The sequence below is a fragment of the Diabrotica undecimpunctata genome, chromosome 6 (genome assembly GCF_040954645.1).
Source record: "Diabrotica undecimpunctata isolate CICGRU chromosome 6, icDiaUnde3, whole genome shotgun sequence".
NCBI lineage: Eukaryota > Metazoa > Arthropoda > Insecta > Coleoptera > Chrysomelidae > Diabrotica > Diabrotica undecimpunctata.
Window position 1 is genome coordinate 90,166,079 of NC_092808.1, and position 22,210 is coordinate 90,188,288.

Genomic DNA, 22,210 nt, shown 5'->3' on the forward strand with positions numbered 1-22,210 from the left:
TTCGCCATGAAATACTACAAACATATAACATAACCGTTATAATTCATATAAAGAGTATCCAATATCAACAAGAATTGCATAAAACTATTTCGACGTGGTATATTATTTTAATATAATATAAAACCTTTCAAAAATTAAATAGGCTACAATTTTGCAAATCATAAATATTAGTGACATATTTTTTATTTGACAGACTACTCTAATTAGGTTTATTTGGATGGCTCTATATCTATATTGTATTACGAAGTGTATTAAAATGAAGAAACTAATATGCAAAATTGATAAAACATAACATTATACTTTTTATAAAAATACAATTAAAACTGCGACAGTTATAATTATAAAGAAACGATTACATAAAAATAACTTTTTTTATATATCCTATTATTTATTAGAGAATATTGTAATATTTCGAATAAAATAGTTTGTAATTCGTTTTTAAATGTTTTTTTGTGTATTAAAGTAGGCATGATGACATACATTTAACAACAAATTCTTATGAGTTAATTAATTTTGCAGTTGAGTGTAAAATTCAATTAAAGAGTGGTCAAAGAATCAACACACTAAAATGAATATAGTGATTCTCGTTCGTTACTACAATATCGAGTGGCTGCTTCACCTATGCAAGAACTGAGCCTCTTGATTAGGGTGTGATTGAGAGGGTGAGTGTATGTCTGACAGGTGATTGCACGGGTACTGTTATAATTCGTAAAATGCTCTGCAATATAATTAACTAAAAGGGCAACAATTACTCGAACCAATATGTTTCTCAATATCTTCAAGACTATAAAAGGCACGCATGGAGAATAATTTGTTTGTACAGAAATACATTGTTTGCTGTGGATAATTTGATATAATGTTTTTATTGTAAAATAAATACGTGTTAAATACGATTTAATTAATTAATTACAACAATACAGTGCGTTAATTTTGCAATTTTGCACACGTAAGTGATAAATGCTATAATACTGACGAAAGTATTCTCCGTGTCCCCACTTTCAGCGCTTCAACTAATACTAAAGTTCACCGTATCGCCAAATTTAACGCGCCTATCGTCTTACTGACGATTTACTTGTATTTTGAACTAATGGACTAGTTTCTAACAACAATTTATTTGATCTCCTTTTGGTTTACTAATTTAATATATTATTATTTGTGGTTTTTAGTTTAGGATAGCCTGCAAAATATTGTAAGTAAAACAACGGTGAACTAATTTAATGAAGTATTTTATATAACTATTTAAAGTGCTTTCTGTAACACAATGCTCCGAGTATTTATCATTTTGTTCAGATTTATTCATTTATAGTTCTTTTTGGTAAAAATTCTGGTCATTGATGGCAGCGCTGAAAATATTATCTATTATTCGTTATTATATTTCTTTAATATATACTAAAATATTTTTTGAGATAAATATTAAATACTCTATCAAACCACAGTGACGGTCAATTCCGTAAATAATGAGGATACTCGAAATATATTTCTCTTATCAAAAACGTTCGCGAAGATGAAACGTAAATTTTAACTCTATGACTCGTTACTGTAACCTGTTAAAACCTTCAAATATGTACTTAGGTTTAAAGAGATTCTGAAACTATTTTCTTGCGGCATATCTAAGATATAAATCATGTTTATATGGGGTTAAGCCACAATTGATTGTAACGAAAATTACATTTTTAAACAACGTTGGACTTTTAGATTTTTACTCCGGAAATCGTTTTTAAAAAAAGATTATTTTAAAAAATTACGAGAAAATGTCCAGCCAAGAAGTTGTTTGAGGTTATGTTTTTTTTTAAATTGGATGGTTAACTTACTTGGCCTCTTATCGGTAAAAGCCTTCTTTTGGTTGACAAAAATCTGAGGGTGGTGGTTTTACCCTCAGATATCAAATTCTGACTGTTTCATGTATTTTATTGTATTATTTGTTTGTGTAATGTGTGTTTAACGTAGATTATATTTTTGTGTATTGTGTTTTGCATATGTATTGTGTATAATTGTAGGTGATGTCTCTAACTTTCTTTAATCCGCTAAGGGCTTTTCATCGAAAAATAGTGTCAGCCATTTATTCAAACACACATTTTTAACCAAACAGGTTAAGTTCGTAATAAAAATAATATAGATAATTATTATAAAAAATACCAAAGAAGATCTAGTTACTGAAAAAAATAAAGTGAAAAAATTGGCAAATCAATTTTGTTAATCGATTATTATTATGATTCTTGTAGAAAATAAAACAACAAAGCGGTGTTATTATGGGATATGTAAGAGTGATACACGCTCCAACTCATTTAAAGATAATACATATATTATTTTATAAATATTCTAATATCCTTTATTTTTTTATAAGCAATGTTATTTTTTTATTAAATAAAAAATAATTATTTAATAACCATTTTATTATAAATTTGTTAACGTATGACGTATAATATATCATACTTTATTATCAAATCTGTCTGTACGAAAAACATGGCGGATGGTGAAAAGTTCTATTGTTGGTATGTTCTTGTTGTTGAGTTCTTCTTATAGTATTTTCAACCAAAACCTCCTTCATTCTTCTGGTGGGTTTGCCACACATTTTTCTTTATTGGGATTACAGCTGCCTCTTTGATTTTTTTGAAGAATCAATCAAATTCACCATAGCAAAGGAAACAATAATTCACTTCCTTTTCTGGATATGGTAATCACAATAGAATACACGGGATATCCAACTAAAGTTTGCAGAAAACCAACCCACACCAACAGATACTTAAATTACCACTGAAACCACAACGTAAACATTAAAAAATTAACTATCAAATCATTGTATGATAGAGTCCAAAACACCTACTCAAAAAAAATGTTTTTAAGGAAGAGAATAATCTGCTAACCAAGATTTCGACAAAAAATTACTACCCATTGTCATTTACAAATAAGGAGTTTCACAATATTGCAGAAAGGAAACAAGAAAGTAGCACACGCATTCTAGAAATACTCAAAAGAAGGAATTCAAAGATGACAACAATACCATTTGAAAATGGCTTATCAGAAAAATTAAAAAGGATAGGAAATAAGAACAACATTGTAACAACATTCCAAACTACCAACACACTGAGATCTATCCTGTCCATAACCATACTCAACAACACACAAGAAAGATCAAAGAACTTCATCTATAAAATACCCTGTGGATGCAAAAATTCCTACGTGGGAGAAACCACAAGACCACTAAGTGTCAGGATAAACGAGCATAAAACATACATCAAAAACAGAGACTTTCACAAATCACAGATATGGAAACATGTCTGGGATGATAAGCATAGAGTACAAGGGTAAGATGCATCAATAACCATAAAATAAACAGACAAAAAAAAAAGAAAAAATTCAAAGAATTCAGCAATAGAGCAATGTTAGAGTAAGAGAAAGCCGGAGACATCTACAATTTTACATAATACATATACAGAGTGGCCCAAAAGTCTGGAAACGGCCAATGATCTCGTAAATTGCTAGTCATAATTTAAGTTACACCTATTTTGGGATACAGAGATTCCATATTTGATATTTGCAATGTTGCCAGATTTGCCGTTTCTCATATTATTAGTAACTTTGGTTTTTCAAATTCATCACCCTGTATATTCAGTCATTATTGAAATCTCCTATTCAATACGAGTTCAAACATATGTAACACTTATGGTTTTATGTACTCTGGAAGATCTTAAATACATAAAATAGTGCAAAATATGCAGATTTTAATAAATTTGAATATTTAAATGTAGAATGCGCTGATTTTAACATTTGTTCACCATTTACATTATTAACTAAAACTGACAGTAGTTGTGTTTCGAAAAGTTCTGCAAGATAAATTGCTTCTCTAAAATGGCTCTTAATGAAAAAGAACGAATACTATTCAATGATACTTTCCCAAACCGTTCTCCTATTCATAAGACGACGGTACAAAAAACTGCAAAGAGATTTGAGGAATTTGGAGAAGTAAAAGATAGATACCGATCAGGTAGACCGAAAAGGGTCATGAATGACAACAAAACTTTAGATATAATGCAAAGTTTTGTTGAAGATCTACATACATCCTCACGCAGCTTTGCACAAGTACATGATGTAGGTCGTTCTTCAGTCTTATGAGTATTACGTAAGAATAAATTTAAACCATACAAAATTAACTTAATGCAAAAATTAAGTGAAGATGACTTCGATCGTAGATTAGAGTTTACTGAGATAATGATAATGATAGATAAAATTAAAAATAATGAAAATTGCGTTAACAGAATATGTTTTTCCGATGAAGCAACCTTTACACTGTGTGGAAGTGTAAATCGACACAATTAAAGGTACTGGAGTGACGTAAATCCACACTGGATGCGTGAAAACCATACTCAAAGACCACAAAAATTAAATGTATGGTCAGGTATAGTAGGTACTCAGTTAATTGGGCCATTTTTTATTGAAGGAAATTTGGTGCAAATGTTCAGCGTTATTTAGAATAAGGGTAGAATTGAATGGCCTCCACGTTCACCTGATTTCAATCCTAAAGACGAAAAATTCAGTTTACAAAACTAAACCAGCAAGTCTTGCAGAGCTAAGGCAATGAATTATCGATGAATCTCAAATAATTTCTAGACAATCATGGAGAAATGTGGTAGACGCATTCTACCATCGATTAGGGTACTGTCAACTCACGAATAGAGCACATTTTGAACACTTGATAAAGTAACCATTATGTTAAAAATGTTGTAATCTATCAATTGTTACATTTTAATGTAGTTGAAAATAGTTAGTATTAAAAAATTTATTAAGATAATTAGGCGTTGCCAGACTTCTGTTTTATGTATTTAAGACCTTCCAGACTACATAAAATCATTACATATGGTTGAACTCGTATTGAATAGGAGATTCCAATAATGACTGAATATACAAGGTGATGAATTTGAAAAACCAACGTTACTAATAATATAAGAGAAACGGCAAATCTGGCAACATTACAAATATCAAATATGGAGTCTCCGTATCCCAAAATAGGTGTACCTCAAATTTTGTACAATTATGAGTAACAATTTACGCCGTTTCCAGACTTTTGGGCCACTCTGTATAACAGACAATACACAAACATGTAATACATAAACATATAATACGTAAACAAATAACACAAAAACTTCATAACGCAAAATAATCAGAATTTGATATTTGGAGGGCACAAACACCATCCACAGATTTTTCAACTAAAATCATAGTTATTGCCTCCAAGATAGAGGATAAGTAAGTCAACCGTTAGTTTTGAAAAACAACCCGCTTAGCACATATATGTATATATTAGAGAGTTTTTGTGCAAGCAAATACGTATACGTAACGTATCTTTTTGACATATAAGCATGCGCATTAATGGTTGAACTAACGTATCTAGGTACGTACTACCCGTACTACCTAACGTAACGGGCTGATATGTTACGTTCATACGCATCTCTATCGAGCCGAAAGTAACCGAATGCACAAGGGATCTTTCCCGATAACCCGATTACCAAAATATCAACATTCAACATCAACATCCACATTTCATAAGCACACGTGGTACGTGTTTTTTCACATTTGTGGTTAAGTATATTCGTTTTGATTTTTATAAATAATGAAAAGCAGTAGAAAACGACTTCACTTCAGCAATGAAGATGATTTGTTCTTGTTGAAGGAAGTCGTAGGCCAGAACCCTTACGACCATCCAGAAAGGTGGAATTTAATCCAAAAGCGAAAAAGATTTTTACGTTGTAGATATATCATATGTGGCATTTAAATTAAAGCGGCTGTATAAGAAATCAAATAGACTTCATTCTTATCAACGGTAGATTCAGCACAACCGTCAAAAGAGCTTGCACATACCCTGGAGCAGATGTCCCTTCTGACCACGTACTATTAGTGGCCGTCATAAAGATCGCTCTTTCATGCAAGAACAAGCCTGAAACTCAACAACAGATAGCACTGGACAAACTGAAAGACCCAATGATACAAGCAGAAATAAGCAATGAAATAAACGCACAAATTCAAATATTGACGACAAACATTGCCGAAGATCTAACACCAACATGGAATACGATTACAATTGCTGTAACAGACATCATGAAAAACAACTTAGGGTACAAACGAAATAACAAGAGGCAAAAATGGATGACAGAAGAAATACTATTACTAATGGAAGAACGACGAAGAGACAAGAATAACCAAGATGGCAGCAATATGTATGAAAACATTAACAGGCAAATAAAAGCAAAAATAAGAATAGCAAAAAATTAATGGCTTAAGCAACAATGTATCGATCTAGAACATTTACAACGACAGCACGACGACCCTAATTTACATAAAAAGCTTAAGGAGACTGCTGGAATATACAGAAAACGAAGACCAACTACCATAGTTAATCAGAATAACCAGATAGTGCTGGGTGAAAAGGAGAAAATTGATATATGGGAAAATTATATCCAGGAGCTCTTCCATGACGAAAGACCCATGAGTGAAGTTTATACAGACGACCAGCTGACTGGCCCTTCAATCACCAAAGAGGAGATAGAAAAGTCAATAATAAATTCAAAAAACAATAAGGCACCTGGACCAGATGAAATCCCGTCAGAAATACTCAAATTACTGGATGAAAGGGGAATTTCAGCACTACACAAAATATTTAACTTAATTTATGAAACTGGCTGCTATCCTCAACAGTGGTTAAGCTCTACCTTTATTCCCCTGCCCAAGAAAGTCAATTCAAAAAGATGTGAGGATCACAGAATCATTAGCCTGATGAGTCACACTTTAAAGATATTCTTAAAAATACTATATCAAAGATTATACAAAAAATGTGAAGGGGATATCAGTGACTCCCAGTTCGGGTTTAGGAACACGAGAAGCAATAGTAGCAATACAGGTGCTGGTCCAAAATTGTTACGATCAGAAGAAGGATGTGTTCCTATGCTTTTTAGATTACCAAAAAGCGTTTGATCGTGTCCAACACCACAAGTTAATGCAGATCCTTAAAAAAGTTGATATAAACCAAAAAGACATAAGATGCATTGAAAACTTGTCCTGGCATCAAATGGCACAGTTAAAAATAGACAATTCTATATCCAAACCAATACATATAAGAAGGGGCGTTCGACAGGGATTTGTGCTTTCCCCTCTTTTATTTAACATTTATTCGGAAGCCATATTTCAAGAGTCTTTGGAGGATGCAAAGATGGGAATCAAAGTGAATGGAGTATTGATCAACAACATACGATATGCTGATGATGGTGTCTTAATTTGTGACAACATAGTCGATCTTCAACAACTTGTCACTATAATCGGAGAATACAGTAAGCGAATGGAATTAGAGATTAATACCAAAAAAACCAAATTTATGATCATCTCCAGAAACTTGGATGCACTTGAAAACTCCACCATAACACTGAATACTAAGTCCATTGAAAGAGTGAGTAAATTTAAATACCTGGGATCGTGGCTTTTTGAAGACTGGGCATCGGACAGGGAAGTAAAATGTTGCATTGAGCAAGCTCGACAAGCTTTCTTAAAATTCAAGAAGGTACTGACTTGTTCAGAATTCGATCTTCAACTGAGACTAAGGTGTACTAAGTGCTACGTGTGGTCAGTGCTGCTATATGGCGTAGACGGCTGGACACTCAAAACGAGGGATAAAAACAGATTAGAAGCTTTCGAAATGTGGCTCTATCGCCGTATCCTGAAAATACCATGGACAGCGAAAATCACAAATATAGATGCCCTTAAAAGAATAAACCAAGAACGCCAACTTTTCGAAACCATCAAGAAAAGGAAAACGGCGTATCTAGGTCACATCATGCGAAATGAAAAATACCAGTTTGTCCAACTTATAATCGAGGGTAAAATTGAAGGCAAGAGAGGAATGGGACGCAAGAAAATTACCTGGCTCCGAAACATAAGGCAATGGACAGGGATTAACGACATACAATCTCTGATACATATTGCAAGAAATAGAGATTTATTTGAAAATGTGATCGCTAACATCCATTAGTGGATTTGCATCTGAAGAAGAAGAAGGCTGTATAGTCGTGCACGATGTGGAGAAGAAGCGCATCTTATATGTCTTTGTCTTCTTCATCGTCAATAAAGGCCCTACATTTAATATCGCGTCTATCTCGAAAATTAAAAATTGTTCAAAAAAATATTTGTTATTTATTTTGAATATCAAAAATAGGGTTAAGTGACAAGGACAAGATTGGCACTGACAACTTATTAGTTTATCACGAATTCGATGAGGGCAACACCATCGTTACGTTACGTGCAGAACTTTAACTGTCAATTTAACGTTCATCTTCTTCGATACGTTAGTTCTTTAGGTATAGGGAGATACGTTACGTTAGGTAGTTACAAAAACTCACTATTTAACCATAGACGTATATATTAACCACAGACGTTAAACGGTAGTTAAAAATAATTTTTATTACAATCGACTGTGGGTTATTCCCATATAAACATAATGTTTGTACAAGATAATTTGATTACGTTTCATGTTCACGTTTTTACATAATAAATAATAAAAAATATATTGTTTTTTTTTAATTCATCCATTGACAGACAATACATTATTTTTAAATATTACAATATACATCTACAATAATATACATATATTTTTAAATATTATTATGTTCAATATCTGTCTTAACACGGCAATGTTTCAAATAATTATTAAAAAATTATATTTTTTTTAATATTTGTGCCCCATCTTATGTATAAATTATTTCACCATCTCGTGGCGCTACAGAAATGTATGTACATTATACCGCTCACATAAAATGTATGCACATAGATGGAGCAGTATATTCCAAACAACGTTGCCACATTAATAACGATAGTATCCAATGCTTAAATTAACGCACTGTATATTTAAAGTAATTAACGTACACAAATCAAAGATGCCAAGATGCAAAATTAATATCCACGAAGAAAACACTTTAATTATTTTTAACATAATGAAATAGTTATTTATACTGATATCTTTTTTAATAAAAGTAAAAATATAGGTAGTGGACACCAAAATGCTGTAAAAAATCAAAAATAATTCTGAAACTACATGTTCATAATAAACTGTAAATAAAAATTAGTTGTTCCTTTTAGATAATTATACCCGCACTGATATCAACCATTTTCTATAAATGTCCGCTTTTATAGCCAACAGTTTGCAAATCTATATAATTCTTGTCTGTTTACTTAAAACTTAAACATAAGAGAGCTTTCATTGCAAAACATGGTAAATAATAAATGTATATCACATTCTTTGTGTTCTTAAATGTCCAGGTAGCAAGATACATTGAATTTAATATAGAAAGAAATACAGGTATAAAGTATAAACTATAAAAAGAACATTATAAGAAAATAAATTAAAAAGAACTAAAAAACTAATTTAAATGTTTACTGTCGTAAATAAAATAAGTTTAGAGTATCTACTAATATTTAAAAATTTTTAAAAACTGACATGTGAATCGTCGCGTCGGCGTCATATATAGAGTTTATAAAACTAAAATTTTTTAAAAACAGTATTTTTAATCCTAATGTTACTATACAAATACGACATCAAGATTCCTGATTCTTTACCGTAGGCATAGTGTGTAATGTAATTAAACAGCATTCTATGTGATTTATGACATCTCTAAATAACGAACGTTATTTTGACCTCCTGAACAGGGATATAATGGAGCATTAGATAGTCTACCTTTACAATAAAGATAAGATAGCTGGGATCAACATAGAACATGCTGCCCCGTGATGTAAAATCCAATGGAAGCTGCTTTCTATTTCTTGCACCGAGGACACTATCCACATGTTTTTTAGTCTAGAATCTGAGAAAATACTCGAATAATTTGGACAATGGTTTTAAAAGGGCCAATGTCCGATTTTATCGTTTTGCGATATTACCTAATAGAACAAGTTTTCGTAACGAAAAATAATAATTTTTTCTCTCTAAATTTCGTCCACGAGCAGTGATATGATATGAAATGAAAGCAGTACTTTAAAAATATATTTACTTTTAGATAATAGGTACTATTTTAAATGCCATTAATTTCGTATTTTTATTTGCCGCGAAATAATCAGTGTGTCATTAAAACTTATTGAACTACTGTGATTTGCAGTTTTAAAAAATGGTGTACCTACCATTTGTTGTGAATTTATTAAAAGGTTCAACATTTATAACACTTACGGATTTAATTTATTTCTTTATTTATATTAACTTATCTGACAATAATTTATTATATCCGTACGTAACAAATTCGCGAGCGCGCGTCTTGAGTATTAACTGTTCCTTCCAAATAAAATGTCCTTTATATATGCCATTGCCTTTACGCTAGAATCATCGAACAGCCTTCTCGATTAGCGGCGAAATTATAACGGTAAGGCAAACGGGTATTTTTACATCGGCTCGACCGTTTCTGGAAGGTCCCTTCAGGTAAATTTCTGCCGGCTAATAGAATACTCTCGTAAAATCTAAAAACAGAACAGCATTAGTCATAATATTTACGGTTATTTTAGGCCAGGATAATTATCGTAACATTGCCCCCCTCTTAAAAGATGGTTCCTCCTGGAACCTTGTCGGGACCGAAACCGGAACTGTATGCTGGTATCGGCAACTGGACCCTCTTTTACAACTTCCAGTTGTATAAAAATGACAAGGGACGGTTTTCTCTCCGCACCAGTAACTATGCGGATTGCAACAGACTAACACCTGGACTTCGGTGTCTTTAAAGATCTCTTCCACCATATTTCGGATAACCCTCCAATCTAATTGGCGGCACTCCAACTTTGGCATGGCTAACTTTTGCACGTCGGACTCTAGTACGTGCTCTCTCAATTGAAGTAAGGCTTCCCATACATCTCGGTAGGTAGGTTGGTCACGGGCAGTGTCTTTTGTTACCAGGTAGAAAAGGTAACGTGATGCATCTTGGAGTTTCAAGGTTTTACCGGGAGCTGGCACTTGGCATTGAAGTTCTGCAACTCGACCAAACTTCCTTCGAAAGACGGATGCCAACCCTGGTGCGTCTTTGATACTGGCCGGGATGGTAAGGGCCAGCGAGTAGTCATCGGGGAGCGCGAGTAGATCTTGCTTTTCTTCAGTGGTAACACCATGTCTCGCTTTACCGGTACCTCCATAGGCACCCATGAATTCCTCGAACGTGAGGTCAGACACATCGTGGATTTGGTTTACTTCCACTTTTTCATCTACGTTGTGGTCACCTTCGAAAGACGCCAACCGGTTATGGTGTACTATCATCGGCTTTCCCCTCGGAATCTTGCTTATTCGGTAGATGACATCGTTGATCTTCTCCATGATGAGGTATGGACCTTCCCAAAACTGCTGCAATTTGGGAGAACAACCTTTTCGCTTCTTGGGATTATACAGCCATACTTTGTCGTTCTTCTTAAAGCAACCCTTTTCGGCTTGTGTATCGTACCGTTTCTTCATTCGGTCGCTAGCGATCTGAAGGTGGGAACGGACCAACTCATGTACATCGTCCATTCTTCTTCGTAATTCGATCACATAATCTTCACCTGCTACATCTTCTCCAGGTCGACACCCAAATTCTAGATCACAAGGTAGTCGCATTTCGCGTCCGAATAGGACTCTGGCTGGTGTCTGGCCCGTTGATTCGTTAACAGCAGATCTGTAGGCCATTGTGAAGAACGGAAGGTATTGGTCCCAGTCTCGCTGATGATCGGACACCATCTTTGTCAAATACTTGCCAACTGTCCTATTCATTCGTTCTACCATACCATCCGATTGCGGATGATACGCGGTAGTTCTTGTTTTTTTCATGCCTAGTCTATCACATATTCCTTGGAATAGATCACTTTCAAAGTTCCTGCCTTGGTCACTATGGATCTCCAAAGGCACTCCAAATCTGATATATTCTTGGATCAACTTATCTGCAACGGTGGCGGCCTTCTGGTCTGGAAGTGCATAAATCTCGACCCACTTAGTGAAGTAATCCATTACTACCAACATGTACTTGCCCCCATTTTCACTTTCTGGAAATGGCCCTGCAATGTCCAAAGCTATTCTTTCAAACGGGCTTCCAACATTATATTGTCTCATAGGAGCTCTCCTTTTCCGGTGAGGCCCGTTACTCGTAGCACAAATAGTACATTTCTTACACCAGTCTTTTACGTCGTCGGAACTGTTCATCCAATAAAACCGTTCCCGAATTCGCTGAAGGGTTTTCCTTACACCAAAATGCCCTCCCGATGGACTGTCGTGTAACTGACGAAGTACTTCGGCTATTCTGCTCTTTGGGATCACCAACTGTCTTCTTTTCTCTGAACCGTCATCATTTTCCAGGACTCGTTTGAGCAAGCCATCTTCGATGATAAATGAGTCCCACTGGGCCCAATACGTCTTAACTACTGAGCATAGGTTTGATATTTCCTGCCAAGGTGGTCGACGGTTTTCCTCTTTCCATTTTCGGATTTTCTGTATAACTGGATCTCTCTCTTGTTCTTCCCTTATCTTAGTAGGCGTCCAGTCGTCGTTGACAATCGTCGTTCTTAGCACTGCTGCTTCCTTGGATTCCGTTTTGTTGCAGTGGGAACACTCTGCGGGGCATGGCCTTCTGGAAAGAGAATCAGCATTTCTGTGGCTAACTCCGGCTCGGTGCTCAATCTTAAAATCGTATTCTTGGAGTCGTTCGATCCACCTGGCTATCTGACCCTCTGGATTCTTAAACTGCATCAACCACTTAAGGGCGGCATGGTCGGTTCGGATTAAAAACTTCCTTCCATAGAGGTATTGATAGAAGTGCTCTACTGATTTAACTACTGCTAGAAGTTCTCTTCTCGTGACGCAATAATTCTGCTCAGGTTTTGAAAGAACTTTACTAAAATATCCGAGGACTCGTTCCTGTCCTCCTTGAATCTGAGACAGCACTCCTCCAATTCCCACATTACTTGCATCCGTATCTAAGACGAACTCTCCTTCTGGCAGTGGATACCCCAAAATTGGTGCTGTTATTAAATGCTTTTTCAACGTTTCAAAGGCATTTTGGCAGTCTATATCCCAGCGGTATTCTCTTGCTTCCTCTTTAAGTCGCGTTAATGGCTTAGCGATATCTGCAAACTTCTTAATAAACCTCCGGTAGTAAGTACATAGTCCAAGAAAACTTCTCACTTGATGTTTGTCAGTTGGTTTTGGCCATTCCTTAATGGAATCGATTTTTCCCTTATCCACGGCCACTCCTTCTTTACTGACTATATGACCCAGATAATTGACTTTACCTTGAAATAGCTGGCACTTCTTGGGGTTTAGCATCAATTGGGCAGCTTTAAGTCGATTAAAAACGTTTTCTAAATTCCTCAAATGATCTTCGAATGTCTCCCCCAAGACGATTATGTCATCTAAATAAACCAGGCATGTTTTCCAAGATAACCCTCTCAACACATTTTCCATAAGCCTCTCAAATGTCGCAGGAGCATTACAAAGTCCAAATGGCATAACGTTGAATTGCCACAATCCAGATCCTGTGGTGAAGGCTGTCTTTTCTTTATCGACTGGGTCCATTTCTACCTGCCAGTATCCAGACTTCAAATCTAAAGTTGAAAACAATTTACTTCCAGCCAATGTGTCCAATGTGTCATCGATCCGAGGCAGAGGATAACTATCTTTCTTGGTAACGTTGTTCAGCAAACGGTAATCCACACAGAACCTCGTCGTTCCGTCTTTCTTCTTAACCAGGACCACCGGAGAGACCCATGGACTCGTAGAAGGTTCTATCACCCCGTCTTTCTTCATTTCCTGAACAATCGTTTCAGCTTCCTCTCTCTTCGCCTGTGGTAATCGTCGAGCTGTTTGACGAATTGGCTTAGCATTACCAGTATCAATTTTATGCTTAACAACGGTAGTTCTTCCCGTCTTTCCTCCTTTCGGTACGAAAATATCACGATACTGCCGAAGAAATTCCCTTAATTTCCTTTTCTCCATCTGATTTAGAGACTGTCCTGCAACTGCAACCATTTGGTCGAATTTGTCGTTGGAATTATCAGATGTTGTCGCCTGACGAATTATGGATGTCACAGGTACACAAGTTCCTACTTTTGTCTCTTTCTTTATGGTCACTGGGTAGTCGTTGACATTGATAAGTCTCACAGGAATTTCTTTAGCCGAAGTCACCAATTCCTTTCCAATTATGATTCCACGGCCAACCTCATCGTCGTGGTTCCAAGGCTCCATCATAACAGGTCTCCCTTCGTCTACAATTCCCTGTAGTCGCGCTACTATGATCGTTTCGCTTCTCGCAGGCACGACTGTATCTTCTGTAATGGCTGCTTGCACAGTGTTGTCATTATGTGGATGGAGAAATACCTCCTCGTTGCCAACTTTGATTACCTTATTCTTAAAATCCAATTGGAATCCATGCATATTCATTACGTCCATTCCTAATATAACATCCTCTTCGATGTCAGCAACTATAACAGTATGGACAAACTTTTCTGCCCCAATTCCCAATTGTACCTGGATTTCTCCATGAATGTTGGCATTTTCACCTGTAGCGGTCCGAAGTCGTAACCTCGTTGGTAACAGTTTCTTTCGGCTGTTTATAACTGTCGGGCGTATAATGGTTCTGGTCGCTCCGGTATCCACCAACAACGTATGCTTTTTACCATTTATGTCTCCATCTACATATACACTATCTTCACGACATTTCAAAGAAGCTATTAGTATGAGAGGGTCTTTGGAAAAGTTCTGGGTCGAAGCTGCCCCCCTAAGGCTGACCCGTTCTAGTTTTCCTGATGGTGAGTTTCTTGATTTGCGTCGTACCTAGGGTGCTTACAGGAGCTTCGTACGTGTCCTATTTCGCCACAATTCCAGCATCTGATGGTCTTCGTTTTCTTGTATGTCATGCTTTTCATCATATTAACGAGCTGGTCAAGTTTATCTTCATCTCCTTCCTCTTTTACAGTCCTAACTTTACTGTACCCGCCAGAGGCCTGCGTAGCTGACTCGTATTCGAGGGCGGCGGATAGGACATCAACCAGCGTCTTGTGACGAGCTAATCGCAGTGTTCTCTGCATTTCATGATCACGAAGACCATCAATAAACGTTTGAACGGCCAATTTTTCCATCATGTCTTCGGGAGCTGTTGGATAAGCATATCGTACTAATCTGGCAATATCTACCTCATATTCTTGAAGAGCCTCATCTTTCTTCTGTCTACGATTTTTAAGCTGCGACTGATATACATGCTCCAAATGTTCGTGGCCATATCGCATATTTAACCTCTTCTTCAGTTGTTCGAAATCATCGGTCTCCTCTACGGCAATGGTCTGAAGCACATCTAAGGCATCTCCTCGAAGAGCGATAGTCAGGTTTACAGCCTTTTCTTTTTCAGACCATCCATTTGCTCTTGCGGCTGATTCGAACTGTTTCATGTAGTTGTTCCATGATGATTTTCCGTCGAAAGTTGGGACTTTCACATGGACAGAACCTCCACTTCCTTCAAATTTCGGTCGTGTTTCCAACTTACATTTCGTCTCGTCTTCTTTTGTCTCCACTGTAATTGGATTGTTTCCTCTCTCTGCTGTCCCTGTTTCCTCCAGCTTCTTTTCCATCTCTTTCCATATCTTTTCTTCGAAGGCCAACATATCGGCAGCAACTTGGTTTTTTAACGAAGATATTCTATCGTCCAGGGCAGACATCTCAGAAGTGACTTTAGAGATTTCCAAAGAGATATTAGCAGAGACTTTGCTTTCCAGCGAAGAAATCTCGTTAGAAACTTTGTCTTCCAAAGAAGCGATGTCGCCGGAAACTTTGTTCTCTAATGATGCGATGTCACCAGAAATTTTCGAAATCGACGAGAGGACAGCATCATGTTTGTCTTCAAATATATAAGTCTCTGGATCTAGTCCTTCTTCTAGCAAAGCGTTCTTTAGTCGTTGGACTAACTCAGCCTTTTTTCCGGTAGAAGCTAATTCTCTGTCTTCAAGATGTCTTCTTAAATTAGTCACTGTCAGCTCATAAATCGTAGCCATTTTCACAATTTATTTTATATTCACTTGTATTATTATTATAAGTCTAATTTATGTTCGATCTCACTCTGACACCATTTGTTGTGAATTTATTAAAAGGTTCAATATTTATAACACTTACGGATTTAATTTATTTCTTTATTTATATTAACTTATCTGACAATAATTTATTATATCCGTACGTAACAAATTCGCGAGCGCGCGTCTTGAGTATTAACTGTTCCTTCCAAATAAAATGTCCTTTATATATGCCATTGCCTTTACGCTAGAATCATCGAACAGCCTTCTCGATTAGCGGCGAAATTATAACGGTAAGACAAACGGGTATTTTTACATCGGCTCGACCGTTTCTGGAAGGTCCCTTCAGGTAAATTTCTGCCGGCTAATAGAATACTCTCGTAAAATCTAAAAACAGAACAGCATTAGTCATAATATTTACGGTTATTTTAGGCCAGGATAATTATCGTAACACATTTATTAACATACTGCATTTAGTAATCGGATTCAGACATAAATTTCTAAAATTTTCTCTGTACCCATCTTCAACTAATAAAATCTAGGATAACAAATTAAAATAAATTTAAAATTTAAAAGGAAAATTCCTAGTGGTTTGCAGTATACCATAGTTTAAAAAAACTTATAATGAAGTAAAAACTTCTTATAATGGTATAAAATTTTATTATTAGAATTTTTTTAAAAATTATCCAAAATGAAATTATAGATTGTGGGAACGTTTTCGGTCCTATCAGATTATCGTCAGTGAAAAACGTCTATATAATATTTGAAACTAGCCACATTATGAGGTCAGATGATCTTTAAATTACATAAATTGAGACACTAATATTGTAATTAAGAAGACACTAGGTCGATGATAATGGATTATATTTTTTAAACGAAGGTACGATTTCAGTTGATTTAAGTACTATTTAAATTATGTAATTTACCGGTCATCTGACCTTATGTGGCTAGTTTTAAATACTACATAGACGTTTTTCATTGAGGATGATCTGATAGGATCGAAAACGTTCCCACAATCTATAAATCCATTTTTGACAATTAAAAAAAACATGAATAATAAAATTTTATACCATTATACAAAAAAAAGTTTACACTTCATTGTAAGTTTTTTTAAATAAATTTGTTAAAACTTATTAGCTTTTTAAAAGAAGCCATTAGCACGAAACATCATCTTTTTAACCTAAAAAATATAATACTCAAAAGAACTAGAATTTATTCACAGCCACGCCTAAAGAAATAAAACATTAACACTTTTTGATTTCCAATTTTATCGTGGGTATAGGACTCACCTCCTACTCTCTCTATTGCTATTTGACGATCTATCGACCCATAAATATGAAGATAATCAAGAGGTGTTCATATATTTCGCTCTCTTTTTCTTGTCTGTGAGTATTTTATAAGTAAAAATTATATAAAAAACATCTTGTATCTTTTTATACTCATCAATTTAATTTCAATAGATTTTGCTACCAAAAATATAGAAAAATTGCTTCCTTTGCTACAGCTCTCGTTAATCAACTCAGCAAAAAATATTTTATCACAAAACATGGCACTAAATACTTGTATTATAAGAAATACTTTAGTAATGAATAATATATTCTGTAACCAGGTTATGATGACAATTCTATGGAGTGGAAGATTTTGAACATGAGCCTTTGTAAACGTAAATAACCACAACTATATCAAATTGTCATTCTAACTGCAAAACAGATCATGGTATCTCCGCTATCTGCAAATTTAGGTTGGAATACATACATCTGAACAAAAATCTGAACAAACAGATGATTTGTTTGTTGAAAAAACAGATATTTGAAACAATAACTTCACGTTGAAATAATATTTATATTTAGTGATTGAACAATTGCTGTAGTTAAAAAAGTGTGCATTGGAAATATTTTCTGTAATATTTTTTAAAACAGATTCATTCGTCGAGCTAGATTTAATAGTGGCGTAGAGGAAAGAACTGGAGGTTGGAGAAAAAGTTACTGACAAGTAAGATCATACTTCTTCTATATGTTCCCTGTCCGGCCTCCCTAACTTTGGCAATCATTTTACCGATTTTTTCTGAATCCTACGCAGTTTAAAAAAGTTGTCTGACACTGCGGATACCTGCCTAGCCGCGAATGTTCTTCAGTCATAATGCTTGTTTTCTACCAACGCACCTTTGTCTTTCTACCTTGCCCTTTTTATAAGTTGTAAGATACGATACTAGTTACCAAAAAGTTTATGGTTGTTACTAAATAGTACTTACTACCTTTTTGTAGGACTTCATCGTTTGCTTGTTTAAAGTTTTAAGTTATAATTTGTATCACTTTTGTGACTAAATCTACTTATCTAATCCGGAACACTTTCTAAGAACTGCTCAACATTTTCTTGTGTAAGAACCTTTGATTTATTAGCTACATAGTTATCAGATTTAACAAAGATTTTAATTTCTTATTGCTTGAATATATCATACATCTTGGATCAAGTTATCCAAAACCATCAATTAAATAAAAATAAATCATACATCTTATTTCTTCCATATTTCTCCATTTTTTGATTTTACCGCAATAATTCTCTAATATAAACGTTCCATAATTTGTATTTTAGGTGGAGTATTATCAAATTTCAGAGGCGACTCCCCCAATTTATCGATTTTTTCACTTAAATTAATACTTAAAATTTAAGAAAGCTCCAATATCTCGGATATATAATACGAGGTAAAAATACGGCATCCTGCGGCTTATAATCCATGGCGAAGTAGAGGGCAGAAGTAGTGTGAAAGGTGAAAGGAAGCTGAATATCTTAGCTGAAAAATCTATGGTATGGTTGTAGCTCAAACTTATTTAAAGCAATTGTTTCAAAAGTTAGAATGGTCATGATGATTGTTAATCTCCGTAAGGTAGATGGCACTTAATGAAAAAGAAAACTTCTCGTAAAACAACTGTGAAGCTTCATTTACATCTGACACTTCGAAATTGAGAATAATTATGTAGCTTATATTGTTGTACAAACTGTCACGCTTTCTTCTATAATAAGGATGCGAAAGTAATTACTAATCTAATACATTTTATCATAATAGACTGATTTCAATACGAAGTTCGACCACGATTTTATCCCTTGGTGTACTGAAAGTCTCATTTGAGATAATCAAAAATAAAAGGAAATTTAGAGTGGAACCAGGGTTTGTTTCTTTAAAAATTGAATTTTTCTAATTTTTCGCAACTTTTCCAAGGTAAATTTTTCATTTTTATAACCTGCCATTATGCCTTTTTTAGAGGTTCCTTATCCTAAAAACTAACAAACTTTCAAGTGGCATGAAGGATAAAATCATGGACATTGACTAAAAAGCATTACATGTTTAGGTCATAATTAACATCCTTAGGTTACTAGTAGCCCTTATGCCAAAATATTTAAAAAGATAATCAATAATCATCTATCGATTCGTAAGATACTATTTTACTCACCTTTATTTTATCTTTCAGTACTCTCAAACGCTTAAAGGATAAAATCGTGGACGAACTTCTTCGGATATCCGACGGTCTATAATTGATTATCAGCAAAAATATATACTTTTACTTAACTGTTCATTCTGTGTTGGTAATCATTTTAATAAATTAATACATTGATCATTTTACCACTGAAGCTGTAATTAGCCAAGTTGTTGTCGCTGACTTTAACACATTCTCATGTCCATTGTCCTTGATAGTATTTTTTTCTTTACTTAAGAATTCTAATATTTTAATTTTTTTAACTACCCCTGTATATCTTATGAGTTTATGTTACATGTTATTTCTGCAACATTACACATAAGAGTATGCTTGCACTTGTCACACACTTATAACGTTACACATTTCGAGAGTACCACTATCAGCGGATGTCGACAAATGGTCGCAAAATGCCGCTTTTTCCCACGATCCTCAGAATTTTCTTACGCTAAAGGGCCGTATGTAGCAAAAAATCGAGGAAGTCTAGATATGGTCTAGATCATATTGATAAAATTAATAGTAGGTATACAATTGATAATTGTTATATATTTTACAGTTAAAGTGGAAAATGCGTAGCTATATAATGTCGAGTCCAACGATATTTCAAATCAGCAAATTCAAACAGATATGTTATGAAATTCGAGTCACCGATGTCCAGGGACGTATCGCGATATTGGTTGTTTCACCGACACAAATTTTTTGATACAAGAATTAAATCATAAAATAACAATGTGTAATGAGTATATTATAGTCAAATAGCAGAAAATCTGATTTTGGAAAAACAAGCAAAACATTGTATTTCTTTATTTTTTAAATTGTTAAAAGTGAAACGTAAAAAAAATTATCACTCTACCACCCTGTCGGAAAAAATACTAGGTGATACAACGGCATCTTCTATAGGGCTTTTTAACGCTTCCCATTTGTTTTAGGCACTTGTTATATGTCATACAATTTTAAGATATCTACGTCATACATCTTTTGTATGTATAGTTATTGGTATATACTATATACCAATAACGTATGACGTAAATATATTAAAATTATACGACATATCATAAGTGCCTGAAATATATGAGAAGCGTTGAAAATCCCTATTAGCGTTTAACCATGACGTACTTAGACGAAACTCTGGAAAAGTATTTTACATCTAAGAAAATATTGTTTTAAACATAGCAACTTAGCAATAATGAAAAACTGAGTTGTTTTAACTGAAATAATCATCATGTTAGCGTACCTTGTCTAAAATATTTCTTCTGCAGGCGACCTCTCATCATAGTCACTATACACATAGTCACTATATCCATAGATTAATAATAAGTTGTCCACTGTTTGAAAATAATTGTCCTAGTCTTCTGTACTCATTTTCTACTTTCACTACACGGTTTACTGCTTTTTTCCAGTCGTTGAAACAGCTTAGGTTGCAGACGCAAAAGCGCCAATTGAAACCTAAATAAAATTTAGGGGTGGTATATGGAGAAGGAGATGATCAATTAGAGAAGGACTAGCAAAGAAGTTATAATAAAAAGAATGGCTTAGCTCAAAAGAACACAGAGACACAAAACCTCAAGCACGAATTCGGGCTAGCCTCACTACACTAGAATTTGGCTTTGAGATAAGGGGAAAAGAGATCTTTTAACCAAAAGAATACAATATAATAATGCACCGGAAAATCTGGAACTATAAAAGGGGTAAGATAAGAGAATATACGGAGATGCCTAGGAAAATACTAAAATGGGCGCCAGCTAATTTCTGAAGGAAATTAACAAAAAAAAATACATGAAGTTATGAACAACAAGGAATAAAGTACTATTGATTTAATACCCTGTAATAATGTTTAAAAACCGAAAAGACACTATTGACCTTGTTCTGCTATATTATAACTGTAAGCAGGAACTGAAATAAAAGCAAAACTATTTGTAACAAATATATTTATAGTATTAACAACTAACAAAACTCACCTATATATATATATATATATATATATATATATATATATATATATATATATATATATATATATATATATAGTGAAAATCTAATTACAGTAGTGGGGCTACGGTATGCGAGGACCAAAAAGCCACGACAAAATTAAATATCCCCACTACTGGGCCAAACGAAAAGGTGTATTAGTAAATCTATAATCTAAGTCCATGGGAGAAGCGAGATCTTAACACTAAGGTTAGTTACGAAAGTTAAATCCTAGATAGGTAAGGTAGGGAATATAAATACTAAAAAAAAACCGTGACGGTTATACAAAAGAAACTACCTTACCTAACAAATATACGACTAATATGTGTCGAAGCAGCTAAACACCAGATCTATGTGTAAGTGTTATGCTTACACACAGATGCTGGGAGATATCTAAAGTGATCAAGTGTGATGAGTATTATGGCCAACAGACTCGGAAAGATATATATATAATTTTTAAAAACCCTGATACATAAATTTCTTCCCTTCCCTTTTAAAAACCGCTATACAAAAATCATGAACCCCTTCCCTAACAATGAATCTAATTTAATTAATTAATAGCTATTTACCTAACTTTTTATAGATGTTACAAAAACTGTAATAAGTACTAACCTTGGTATATGCATATACAAAGTTGTAAATTACAAGAAAACCTTAACCCTGAGAAACTAGTTGTTACTGTCTGTCACAACACTACAGCGGTCCTGGATAAGTCCCCTTAAGACTCTGACGATCCTTGAGGC